Source organism: Mirounga leonina, unplaced genomic scaffold (genome assembly GCF_011800145.1).
Source record: "Mirounga leonina isolate KUSES-001 unplaced genomic scaffold, KU_Mleo_1.0 Mir_168, whole genome shotgun sequence".
NCBI lineage: Eukaryota > Metazoa > Chordata > Mammalia > Carnivora > Phocidae > Mirounga > Mirounga leonina.
In genome coordinates this window covers 35,342,637-35,355,756 of record NW_023270426.1, presented here as the reverse complement: position 1 = coordinate 35,355,756, position 13,120 = coordinate 35,342,637, and the positions used below count along the sequence as shown (strand labels likewise).

At 40.5% G+C, this 13,120-nt stretch overlaps 1 protein-coding gene and 1 long non-coding RNA gene across 3 annotated transcripts in view; one reads left to right on the top strand and one right to left on the bottom strand.

Moving 5' to 3' along the window:
• PDE4D (phosphodiesterase 4D) overlaps positions 1 to 13,120 on the top strand; it is a 1,027,393-nt gene that overhangs the window by 258,184 nt on the left and 756,089 nt on the right. The gene's annotated exons all lie outside the window — the stretch shown is intronic.
• On the bottom strand, positions 5,592 to 12,066 carry LOC118016815. Its single transcript, XR_004680917.1, has 3 exons — positions 11,591 to 12,066; positions 6,077 to 6,141; positions 5,592 to 5,673 (listed from the first exon to the last, which is right to left on the bottom strand). It is a non-coding gene; the product is annotated as an uncharacterized LOC118016815 (long non-coding RNA).

Sequence of the window (13,120 nt, the reverse complement as noted above, 5' to 3'; positions counted from 1 at the left end):
GTTTTTCAGAGTCCATCGTCTCTCATGGTTCGTCTACCCCTCCGATTTCCCCCGCTTCATTCTTCCCCTCCCGCTACCTTCTTCTTCTTCTTCTTTTTTTTTTTCTTAACATATATTGCATTATTTGTTTCAGAGGTACAGATCTGAGATTCAACAGTCTTGCACAATTCACAGCGCTTACCAGAGCACATACCCTCCCCAGTGTCTATCACCCAGTCACCCCATCCCTCCCACCCCACCCCCCACTCCAGCAACCCTCAGTTTGTTTCCTGAGATTAAGAATTCCTCATATCAGTGAGATCATATGATACATGTCTTTCTCTGTTTGACTTATTTCACTCAACATAACACCCTCCAGTTCCATCCATGTTGTTGCAAATGGCAAAATCTCATTCCTTTTGATGGCTGCATAATATTCCATTGTATATATATACCATATCTTCTTTATCCATTCATCTGTCGATGGACATCTTGGCTCTTTCCACAGTTTGGCTATTGTGGACATTGCTGCTATAAACATCGGGGTGCACGTACCCTTTCGGATCTAAAGATGGTATTTCTAAATATGGTCACATTCTGAGGTACTCAGGGTTAGGACTTCAACATATGTTGTTGTGGGGACCCAGTCCAACCCATAACACCAGCTTCTGAACCAGAGAACTATATGGAAGTAGAAGCATGGTATCCCCTGGTGTGGTCTGAGGAAAGTTTCCATTCTGTGGAAGATGGACTAGACTGACTGATTTCTGCTATAACATTTTATGTCACACTTGGAATGTATTTTATCAGGTTGGTTGCAATGTATTTAAAGGATTTCCTTGCTATAGTCATTTCATTAAAGTTTTTGGAAAGATGGCTTCATGTTTCTACTTCTGCCTATTTGCCACAGAGATAAATGTCTAATGAGTGGTCTTGCCCACCCTAGATTCTTTCAGTAGGACCAGCTTTGAGTCCCCAAATGAGAGAATGCACCCAGTATCTCCACTTTTCTCTCTAAGGCCTCCTAATTTTTCTTGTTCCTTTATGCCCACAGAAATCAATCAACTGTCTCTATTATCTTCATATACAGAGGTTCTGTGACACATTTCAGAGGAAGCAAAACTCTGTTAGATTTTGAAGGCACTGCCTTTTGAATTGTGAGCGCTTAATCAATATTCATTGATAAAAACAGGTTGACCTTTGACTTTAGCCTCTGTGACTTCATTAGCTAATTCTAACAGCAAACATTCTTGGAGCATAGCATACGGCAGAGCCTCATGTGGTCTCCCCTAATCTTCACAGACCCTCAGGATGGGAGACCTAGTGTGGCAGCTGAGGAGACTAAGTTTCAGACACACAGGAGCTCTGCGGAGTGGACAGGGGGAGGAGGAGAGGGCCAGGTGTGTCCCTCTAGGAATCACCCACAGTCCCCCAGGATTCGGCTCCAGGCTGTGGGGGAGCAGTGCTATCCCTGTCGGGACTAGCCTCTCCAATGATGATTTGCCTCTACCCCTCCAGTTCTTTCATTCATTGTTGGTTTTCCCAGCTAAGAAAAGAGACATAGGCGTAGAGTTGACATCTTCCACTTTTCTTTTTTTTTTCCCTCACAATAAACTAGTAGTTCAGTAACTTTTAAGATGTCATTACTTAGGGTTGTTTTACATACCTTAATTAACTATGTTTTGTTGTTTTACTATACATATCACTTGTTTTTACTGTAAAGAATGCTGTTGTGAAGACAATGTAAAAAGTAGAGAGAGGGTGCTGAACAAAGCAGGAGGGGGAAATCAGTATAATTACAGTGAACATTTATAGGTCAGTGGAACATAAGCCCTGAGGGAAAGACTCAAAAAAAACCAAAAAACAAAAAAACGGGGCTCTGCAAAGCAGGAGAGAGGAGCAGGGAGGTGGCTCCTCTAGGCTGCCTGGAAGGCCCAGGGGACGTTGCTTTGCTGTGCCAGCATCACAGATGATAGGTTCAGTGAAATGGTTTTTCTTTTGTCCCTTCTTTATGAACATCTTGGAGAGGCATTTATGCACCTTTTCTACTTTAAGAATTTTTACTTCAGTGTGACTCATTCCCTTTCTCCCTCAGGTAAGACTGTTCTTCAGGGGTTCTGAAAATGAAGATGAGGCCAGATGCAGGATTTGTTCAGTTACCTCAAAGATAGCTAAAGGGGTGTGTGTGTGGGTGTGTGTGTGGGTGGGTGGGTGTGTGTGTGAATGTGCATGTATGCATGCGGGCAAAACCCCACACTGGCAGATACCACGTGGTAATCTCCTGCACAACATAGGAGCTGTTTAGATTCTTATATTTTTAGAACAGTCCTTTGGAATAGGTATTTAAATCATATTATCACCATGTATACCTAAATAGTCACATTTTAAAGATACAATTGCGCTCTGTCACCACATGAGTGAGCCCCTAAGGGGAAAAATAATGTAAAAAAGCCCTTTGTACAGCTTAATTGCTGAACAGGCAGATGTTTTCCAGAAGGTATGGATCCGCATACTTATGACATGAACAGGTCAAGTGGTTAATCATTTGACTAGAACTTTCCTTTGCCATTAAAGTTACTTGGAATACATTGCTAAAGACCATTCCTGAGGCGCCTGGCTGGCTCAGTTGGTGGAGCATGTGACTCTTGATCTCAGGATCGTGAGTTCGAGCCCCATGCTGGGATTAGAGAAGGAGATTACTTTAAATAAATACACTTCAAAAAAAAGAGAGAGAGACCATTCCTTTCTTTTAGGTAATGAGCCATTATGAATTAATCTTCATTCCTTAAAAGACTAGCTGCTCAGGCTCAATTGTGTTGGCAACTGACCTAAGCCAATATGGATTTTGAACAAATTGGGTTTTTTGTTGTTGTTGTTGGACATCTGTAACTGCCCGTGAAGTTTGAGATGATAAAAGTTAACTACTTCTTTATAATCTTACCACTCAGTTAGAAAGCAAGTTTCAGATTAAATTCTGATTTGTATGAGGACATTACTGATTAAATGTTTATTATCAAGCATGAAATAAATTATAAAACCAATTCTGACCCTTCAGGTACTTGGTTGCCATTTCTCAATCTCACTTAAAGCAACAAAACAGAACTCTACGGTCAATATTTTGTCATCCTTATAGACAACAGTTTTCAGTTGTCACAGCGGGACATTGGAAATTTCCAGAGGAATGCTTCTTGTATCATTGTCTCTGAGTTTATCCCTTCCAAGAAAACTGTACCAACGCCATTAACTACAACTTCTACAGAAGTTGCCAAGGCTGTGATCAGACCCCTGTCCTACTCCAGCTACCTTTTGGACATTTCATTTGACTGTCTTACTTTTTTTTTAGAGATTAGGAGAGAGAGAGTGTGAGAGAGTGAGTGTGGGAGAGAGGGGCAGAGGGAGAGGGAGATAGAGAATCTTAAGCAGACTCCATGCCCAGGATGGAGCCCCACTGGGGGTTTGATCTCACAACCCTGAGATCATGACCTGAGCCGAAACCGAGAGTTGGGCGCTTAACTGCCTGATCCACCCAGGTGCCCCTGATTGTCTGTTAGCTTAACTCTGTGTTTGTTAGCAGACTTCTCTTTTCTGCAAAATCAGTGCCCAAACCCCCCCGCTGGACTTCTCCATTTCTGTTAACATGGTCCTCATTATTCTGCCACCTAAAGCCTATAGTCATTTTTTAAAATTTATTTTATTATGTTATGTTAATCACCACACATTACATCATTAGTTTTTGATGTAGTGTTCCATGATTCATTGTTTGCGTATAACACCCAGTGCTCCATTCAATACGTGCCCTCTTTAATACCCATCACCAGGCTAACCACATCCCCCCACCCCCCTCCGCTCTAGAACCCTCAGTTTGTTTCTCAGAGTCCATAGTTCATCTCTCATGGTTCGTCTCCCCCTCCGATTCCCCCCCTTCATTCCTACTATCTTCTTTTTTTTTTTTTTTTTTAACATATAGTATTATTTGTTTCAGAGGTACAGGTCTGTGATTCAACAGTCTTACACAATTCACAGCGCTCACCATAGCATATACCCTCCCCAATTTCTTTTTTTTTTTTTAAGATTTTATTTATTTATTAGAGAGAGATAGCGAGAGCAGGAACACAAGCAGGGGGAACGGGAGAGGGAGAAGCAGGCTCCCCGTGTAGCAGGGAGCCCCATGCGGGGCTCAATCCCAGGACCCTGGGATCATGACCTGAGCCGAAGGCAGATGCTTAACCACTGAGCCACCCAGGCGCCCCTACCCTCCCCAATTTCTATCACCCAGCCACCCCATCCCTCCCACCCCCCACCATTCCAGCAACCCTCAGTTTGTTTCCTGAGATTAAGAATTCCTCATATCAGTGAGATCATATGATACATGTCTTTCTCTGATTGATTTATTTCGCTTAGCATAATACCCTCTAGTTCCATCCATGTCGTTGCAAATGGCAAGATTTTGGTTTTTTTGATGGCTGCATAATATTCCATTGTATATATATACCACATCTTCTTTATCCATTCATCTGTTGAATGGACATCTTGGCTCTTTCCAATGTCCACTATAGTCATTTTTGAAAAGAGCCACCTCTTTCAACTCCCAATTCCCAGCAATCATTCTGTTTTCTTAATTCTTCTCTCATATCGGTTCCTTTCCTTTCATCTCCTGTACCCTGAGCCGAGCCATGCCACCACCTGTCAGTAGATTTCCTTTTCTGTGTTTTTGCCCCTTTCAGTTATTTTACATGGTACCCAACTGGCCTTCCTAAAACTGCCTGGATTAGATCACTCTCCTGTTGAAAGATTTTCAGTGAGACTTTATTTCATAGTGGAAAATGCTCAAACTTCTTCACATATTTACCACATCCAAGCACTCCTTTATTTTTTTGTTTCTTTATCCTTCATTATGCAAAACTCTATGCCAGTTGGACTTTTCATTCACAGTCCCTCGAATATGTCACATGCATTGGGCATTCCCTGTTAGTTTATTCCCCCCCTACTGTTCTTGTTGTCCTCCTTCATTCCATGCCATGCCCCCAACACACACACACACACACACACACAGCCCCTTTTAGCTTCAATGCTTTTTGCTAATATTTTCAAGTGCCTGGACTTTGTAATTAAAAAATAAATGAGAGTACTCGGCAGGGAGTCTGCTTCTCCCTCTGACCCTCCTCCCTCTCATGCTCTCTGTCTCTCATTCTCTCTGTCTCAAATAAATAAATAAAATCTTAAAAAAAAATAAATGAGAGTAAACTAACTCTTTTTAGATGTAGGTGTTGCCACTAATTGGTTCTAGAGTAGCCTTGGGCTTGTTCTCTAATACTTCTCAGCCTCAGTTTCCACACTAGTACAATGGGAATAATTCCTTCCAGCATGTTGCTCTTTCTTAATTCATTTAAGTTTTCTTTCTCTACCATCTTTTCTCCCCAGTGAAGCCTTTCATGACCTCCCCACCAAAGATTTCTTTCTCTTCTGAAACCATAGCCCCAATTTCTGTTATCCCGCCTTTGGAAAATCATCCTTTGCTTCTTTAAGGTGCTTCCTGGATTTGTATTCCTTGTGTCCTGGAGGAACGCGTTGTATCCTCTACGGGGCTGTAAATGCTTTGGTGATGGTGCTTCATTTTTGAGTAGTCATAGTACTCCGTGCTCTTTTTTACACATTCTCTCACTTATTCTCCCATCGGGGAGGTGGATGTAATCTCTGTTTTGTAGGAAGGAAAAGAGAGAGCTAGGAGTTTTCAGAAAGTTGCCTCAGCTCACTCAGAGCAAGTGGCAGAAGTAGGACTTGAATCCAAGTCCTATGAAACTAAACGCACGGCTGTTGCCTCCCTCCCAGAGCTGTAATCTTAAGGACAGGAACTTATTTTTTGATTGCTTACATTTCAGTATTTAAATTCGTATTTAAATACATTTCAGTATTTAAATTTTTGATTGCTTACAATTCAGTACTTACAGGTTAAGGTCCTGTGACTGACTAAAATTGAGAAAACACTACTAATATTTGTGAAGGAGTAAATAAATGAATACTGTAGACTATATTAATACTGTAAAATAATCCTGGAAGCTTGAGGGCCAATTCTCTATATATTTGGGGGGTGAGTTACCTTGTGCCTGGCCTCTCCACCATTTATACTATTTCTCCAAGGATTAGCAGCACAATGTCTTTATTCTAAAACACAGAATCATGAGGTTAAAGGAAGCATTCAGTGCCATCAGCTGAGAAGAAACAATTCACATTGCAGGTTCTCTAAAGTGGCTTTGTGTGGCTCTGAGCACTGTGAACCCCGCCATTGTATTCATAGCTTTGTAGCCTTTGGCTAAGATCAAGTAGAGTGTTTGTTCTTGAGGCTTTTAAAAACCGATGTTTTCTCCATCCAAGGACAACATATTTAGACTGCATGTGCATTAAAAATATTAAGCTCCTTTGACAGAAAATTTTTAAACAAGAGATTTATTTGAATTCTCTTGGATGCCATTCTTCTATCGACATTGTTCCTATAAAATGCCACAGTAGATTTTTCTGTGATACTGGACGTACTATAGTGACTCAGCCTGCATCCCAAGAAGTATTCCTTAGATGGGAATAAGGAACATTTTCTTTTTCACAAGGAGTTAGTGACATTGCCCTTTGGCCTCCTTGTCCCTACCACATGCACACATTGTGGCAGGGGTGGGGGTTAGCGTGGAGGGTAGCTCAGAAGGATTGATGTAAAACACAATAAAAGTAAAACTATCAGAGAAAGAAACACATTGTACCTGCCTGGGTTGAACCTGGAGAGTGGTAGTCGACAGAAATTTTTCATGATATATAATAAATTTTCAACTATTTGACATTCATATTAGGGTAATTAAAGGAAAGATAAAGGAGGATGATAAGAGTATGGAAGAAGAGGAAACAGAATCAAGGCAGAGGGTGGAATGAAAAACCAGGACAAAGAGAGGAAGAGGAAAGAGAAAGAAAACGAAAAGTAACGTCAGCGGCTCCTGGGTTCTGAGGTGAGATAGCTGGTCGTAGGTCAGCAGCTTTAGTCACACATCCTGTTATTCACTTTGGGCATCAGAGTGCATTTTCACTACCCTTTGAAATTTCCACACACTCTACAATGATTTGGGAGCACTCTTTCTTTACTGGGAAATTGCTTATCTGCTCTTATTTTCAATCTTGGAGGGCTGTTTTTTTTAAGGTTTTCTTTTCATACAGTCTCGAATATTGGGAAATGGGTAAAATAATGCATTCTGCCTTGACTCTTCCATTTTAATCTTAATTCAGGGCCACTTTAACAGTTCCAAAATGCAGTGGAGTGACTTCTTTCTATAATAATTGAAATATAATATTTTAAAATATTCTTTAGCATTATTATCATTCTTTTGCTGTGTTTAATCATTTGAAGGCAGACAAGCTTTGATTGACCACAGCTGTATTTTAATCCAAGCACCACATTTGACTGAACCACCATTGCCTGTGAACCCCCGTGTCCTCATCTGGAGCACAGAGATCCCATGCCTGCACACTTCTCATGAGGGTGCCATGACGCCCCATGTGCCCACATCCCAGGTCTGGCATAAAGTAGACAGAAAGGATGAGTCAGTTCCTCCCTCCCAGAACCTCCAGTGGTACTCTCACCGAGTGAACAAAAAATACAAAAAGAACTCTTCCTGCCTTTTAATTTACATTGATCACACTGAATGGAATAATCACATTAGCTCACAAGGCACAGGATTGTTTTCAGGGTTGCAGTTCTGTGTACTCTGAGCTCAGAGCAACATCACTTCAGCGTTAGGTAACATTTTACCTGGATCTCATTCTGCTCCTAGAAGAATGCTGGCCCCAAACTCCTGTTTTGCAGAATCCTGAATGACCAGGTAAAGGGGCAGACTCTAAATATGAAGACCTCTTGGGATCCAAAACAATCATGGAACCAAATCAAGGATTCCCATTTTAAAATGTCACTTATATCCATTTTGGGTATATTTTTTACTCCCTAGAGGAGATTTACACCTGTATAAAGTTTAAAATACAATGACCAATTAAATATACAGTGTGGCTTTAAAGGAGCCCCCAAATTACAATAATTCCAAGTAATACTGTTTTCAGGAGACAAAACCCAGAGAACCTTGACTCTTTAGCACTGGAAGGAACATGGATGTCATTAAGCCTAATCACTTACCAGCACAGAGACTGCCTTGATCAGGCATCAGATAGCTTTTTCCTGGGAACATAGAATGACCTAATATATATTGCCTTTCAAGGAAGCCTGATGTGTCATGAGATGGCTCCAGTCATTTAGAAACCAGTCTTTATAAGGAGCTGTTTGTCTGCCTCTTTATGCTGCCCACCTCTGGCTCTTAATTCTGAGTAAGAGATTTCTGCTAATTTTTCTTCCTTGAAATGACCTTCACTATTTGGAACAACTGGCATGCCCACTCTTAGTGTTCTTCTTTAGGTTCAGCTTCCCCGTTTTGGAACCTTTCTCTCATGCAATCCTTCTAGACTCCTCAACATCCCTGCTCCTATTAGAACTGTGGCTATCTGCGTCAGGCAACCCCTCACCAAGCTCAGAGAACAGTGAACTCACTGTCTCCTGTGAGACAGTATTTTTACTGTTGAGGTCAGAGAGGTCTAAAATTACAGTGGGTTTATTTTGGATTTTGTTTTGTTGCTTTTCCCCTTTATTTTCTTTTTACAAAACCTACATCACTACTTACTACAAACTTATGATAAATGAGCATTATAAATCTTCTATTCCCATATAATTTTTTAAAGATTTTATTTTTAAGTAATTTTTACATCCAACATGGGGCTCAAACTCACAACCCGGAGCTCAAGAGTCACACACTCTACTGACTGAGCTAGCCAGGCACCCCAGATTTTTAAGAAGAATCTTTACCTTAAATGTTACCAGACCTTACCAACCTGTGACAACAAATGAGGTTATGTTAACTTTAATAATTTAAATTTCATTAGCTTTTGCCCATGTTTGCTGAGGTGCTTTTCCTATACAATCCAACTAATTATTTCTGGGAGTACCCAAGGGTGTTTCAAAAGTTCCTTTATAGGAACCCCTGCTACCTAGGGAGTCAGGCAGACCCCACAAGGCCGTGCTTCTACTTTGCACCTGCCCCACTGACATTTAACTTTCTCCCTCTGTTCCTAATATTGTACAAAATTATATGCAACATCTCCTTTTTAAAAAGGATTTTATTTTTATGTCATCTCTCCACCCAGCGAGGGGCTCGAACTCAAAACCCTGAGATCAAGAGTCTAGTGCTCCACCGACCAAGCCAGCCAGGTACCACTATCATCCCCACCTCCCCCCCCACTGTTTTTTTTTTTTTTTTCCCCCAATATCTCTTTCCTTATAGCTCTCTGCTGTACCTACAACCTGAAGATTCATCTCTGGAAATGAATTCAAGTAACAGCCACCATGTTCCTTTCAGAATGGTTCTCCCACTTAATAGCTGAGGCTTTGTTACTGGGCTGAGTTTCTGGTGCCCAACTTCTGCTCCTGTAGCAAGAGCTCTCTATGAAGAAGCCTCTAACCCTGTTGCAAATAGTCTTTGATTAGATCTTTTCAAACCTTTTTCCTCTTGAAAAAAACATTGTACCAGGAACATTTTTGCCAAATCATTAAACATTCTTCCAAGTCATCGTTTTTAACTCCTCCATAATAACCATGTTATGAATGTACCCTGCTAGAACTTATTTGCCCATTTTTCTATTGGTGAGGTTATTGGATCTTATATATACCTTATTATTTTAAGCAAGTATTGTGCTCTGCCTTGCTCCTATTATGCTCTTATTTTCAGCCCATTTTTAGCATTGATGGATAATTTCTTACCTGAATTGTGGCATTCAGTGTATTAGTATCATTCATAGCTTTTGGCTTTAGATATGCATCTTTAAGAAGAACATCTAATTTTTTAACCATCACACCAAATTTTAGCTGCTTATAGACCCAGCTTTTATATTTCAGGCTGTGGAGCTTCCATCCCATGTTGTAAAGCCTCTTGATAAAAGAGAGATACTATATGCCAGAGTGAATCTCACTTTGTAATTTCACTTGTAATTTCAAATGTCACTGACTATTAATGTCAGTTACTAACAGATGTATTTCCTAGTAATCACTTCAAAACCTCTTCATTAAATATAAATTATAGAAAATGAGTTGTAGACTTAAAAGAACCTTTAGGTATGGTCTAGTTCAATGGCCAAATTTCAACCATGCATCCACTTATCTCTTTCTTCCACAAGCCATTTATCATCCTCCGTCTATATCCTAGGGACAGTATAAGAAGGTAAGCTGCATGGCGGGCTGGCTTAGTGAGTAGAGCATGTATCTCTTGATCTCAGGGTTGTGAGTTCAAGCCCCATGTTGGGCACAGAGCCTACTGGAAAAAAATTTAAAAAGGTAAGAACCAGACATTGTCCTTGTAATATGGATGATAAAGGAATGAATAGAAGGGATAACAAGTGTGATTCTTACTCTCTGGTAGGAGAAGGAAGGATTTCCAAAGAAGTAACATTTAAGACATACCCTTAAAAAGAACAAAGAATTTAGCAAGGGATTATGTGGGTGGGGTAACAGACCAGAAAAGCCATGGCATGTTGGGTAAATTTTTGTAGCTACAGCCTTAGAATACACAGTACTCTCCCTGGTACCCTCAGATGAAGTAGCAAAGATGTGAGTCTGGTAGTAAAAGCCTTTAAAGACCATGTGCATGATATCTACCATGAAACAGAAAAAAAAAATCAAGGTTATTCAAGTAGGGGAATCAGATGTTTCAGAAAGACATTTTTGATAACACCCTGGACGATGGATTATGGGCTGGAGGCAAGAGATAAGGCTTTTCTGTGTCAGTGTGACAGGCTATTTTATTAATAAAACACACAACTTCTACTCAGATATATGTAAGATATAACAGATTCCTCTCAACTTGTCCAAGGTTTTTGGAAAAATGGTACCCTTTTTATTATTGATTTTGTTTATTTACCTGTAGTAGACCTGTAGTAGACGGGTCTTCTATTTCCCTTGAAGAAATCTTTAAATAGGTAGGAAATAGAAAAAGTTGAAAAGGGGTATCAGGAACCTCCTTCACCTAGGTTTTATCTGTCTTTTAGAAGGTAACTGATCAAAAGCTATGAAAGTCAACATCTCACCAATGCCGTATTTTATTTGGTTGGATGATGTGTCAAGAGAATGCCTCAGGCCTCCTTTGTCCATTAACGGGCCAGTTGTGAGTCACAGTCTGGACATGAGGAAATGTTCATTTACTTTTTCAGAGTCATGGCAATGAGACTTTTTTATGCCCAGAGTACTATCCTGGCCTAAAGTGCCTGTTGAGAAGGTTATTTTCAGCCACAGGCAGGGAGCAGAATGTCAAAATATAATTCTAAGAGCTTCGTCGTCATTCGGATAGCCTGAGGAAGCTGAGCTTTTGCAGCTGCCTGAAACCCACATGCTACATATGATGTGGATCAGCACTGTTAAGTAGCCGCTTCAGGATTCTTAATGCCCTATGGCTTTGGAAATACTTGTTAACCCACAGAGGGAGAAGAGCTGTAAGCAAATTGGATCGCAGCCTGAATTTATTATAATTCAATTCAATAACCACCTTACCTTTCCAAGTCCTGGTTCGGGATCTGTTGAAAATTACAGTTGATTGAAGCTGTGCCCAGTTACCTATCTTGATAGAAGGAGATTGTGGTTCAAGATTTCTTGAAGTCCCAGAAATGCGAAGAACTGCGAAAGAGAATTGGCGGGTGGTGCTTTCCACATGTACGCTTTTCCAGAGGCGAGAAAGCAGATGCCAGGGTGGGGGAAAGGGAGGCCACATGATGTGGAAAGGTACATGCAGAGTGCCCAGGAGTCTGCATTTCTGATCTCCTGCCAAAAGAAACACTGCTATCCTCCCACTGTTCTTACTGCTCAGAGCTCGCACTCAACAAACCCATAACTCTTCTTAATGTAATTCTCATGACATAACCTGACCAACCACATGAAACCTAATCAAGAAAACAATGGTTGTCATTGGCAACAAACACAGGCGTTGCATCACACCACATTCTTTACTTGACAGAGCAGAATGTTAGAGTAGAAACTGCAAAAATGGGGCGATACCCTTTATTAAGTAAATGATAACAATAAAAAAAAAGCTTTATCAGAAAGTCCATATTAAATTTAAAAAAGAAAATACATGGGGATGCCTGGGTGGCTCAGTCAGTTAAGCATCTGCCTTTGGCTCAGGTCATGATTTCCAGGTTCTGGGATCAAGTCCAGCATCTGGCTCCCCGCTCAGTGGGGAGCCTGCTTCTCCCTCTCCCTTTGTGTGCTTCTCCCCCTGCTTGTGCTCATGATCTCTCTCTCTCTCTCTCTGTCAAATAAATAAATAAAATCTTTAAAAAAATAAAAACACCTGTACAAGCTAGTTGTGTTGACACCTTTCCTATAATTGCTAGTGCAAACTATTTTGTCTAAAGCTGGTTCTTAGAACAGCCACCTGTCTGTTTACTGAACATGGAAAATAGCAGCACTTTCCTCATCCTCATCCTCATAAAAAACACCAAGAAAGTGAAAGGGCATTTCAGTAGCTCGCCATCCTTGGCCGAAACATAGTGAGTCAGACTAGGGGACTAGGAGAGGTCAGTGATCCTGTCCATTTGCACATCATCCAAACCTGGCACTTAGCAGGTACTCAATAAATGCTGGCTGAGCGAATGAGTGAGTGAATCAGTGAATGAAGTGCTAATCCTTAGGAACACTTTCCTAGTAGGAGACATTTGCTGTATTCACAAATGAAAATGAAATATACTTGAATTGTGGGATTATAAGCCATCTTTCCATCTCCTGAACCATAGGTTCCAAATGCACTTCCGACTGTGCTTATGAAGGGAGAGAATGGGGTTTAAGTACAAACTCATATATTTGTACATGGTATTGTGAACTGTAAATATCATGCCAGTGTTTGAGACCAGAATGTCTTTGTAGTCAAAGAAGTTTTCCCAAATGGTGTGTCTATTTTAAAGTAGGTTTAGTTTAAGACATTAATTTTGTAGTAGAAAAATGGAATTTGTGTAGTTTTAAATTTTCAGTGACTGAGATTGTAAAATATTTGTTTTCTGAAATAGGGTCCTCCCACATATTGCTTAA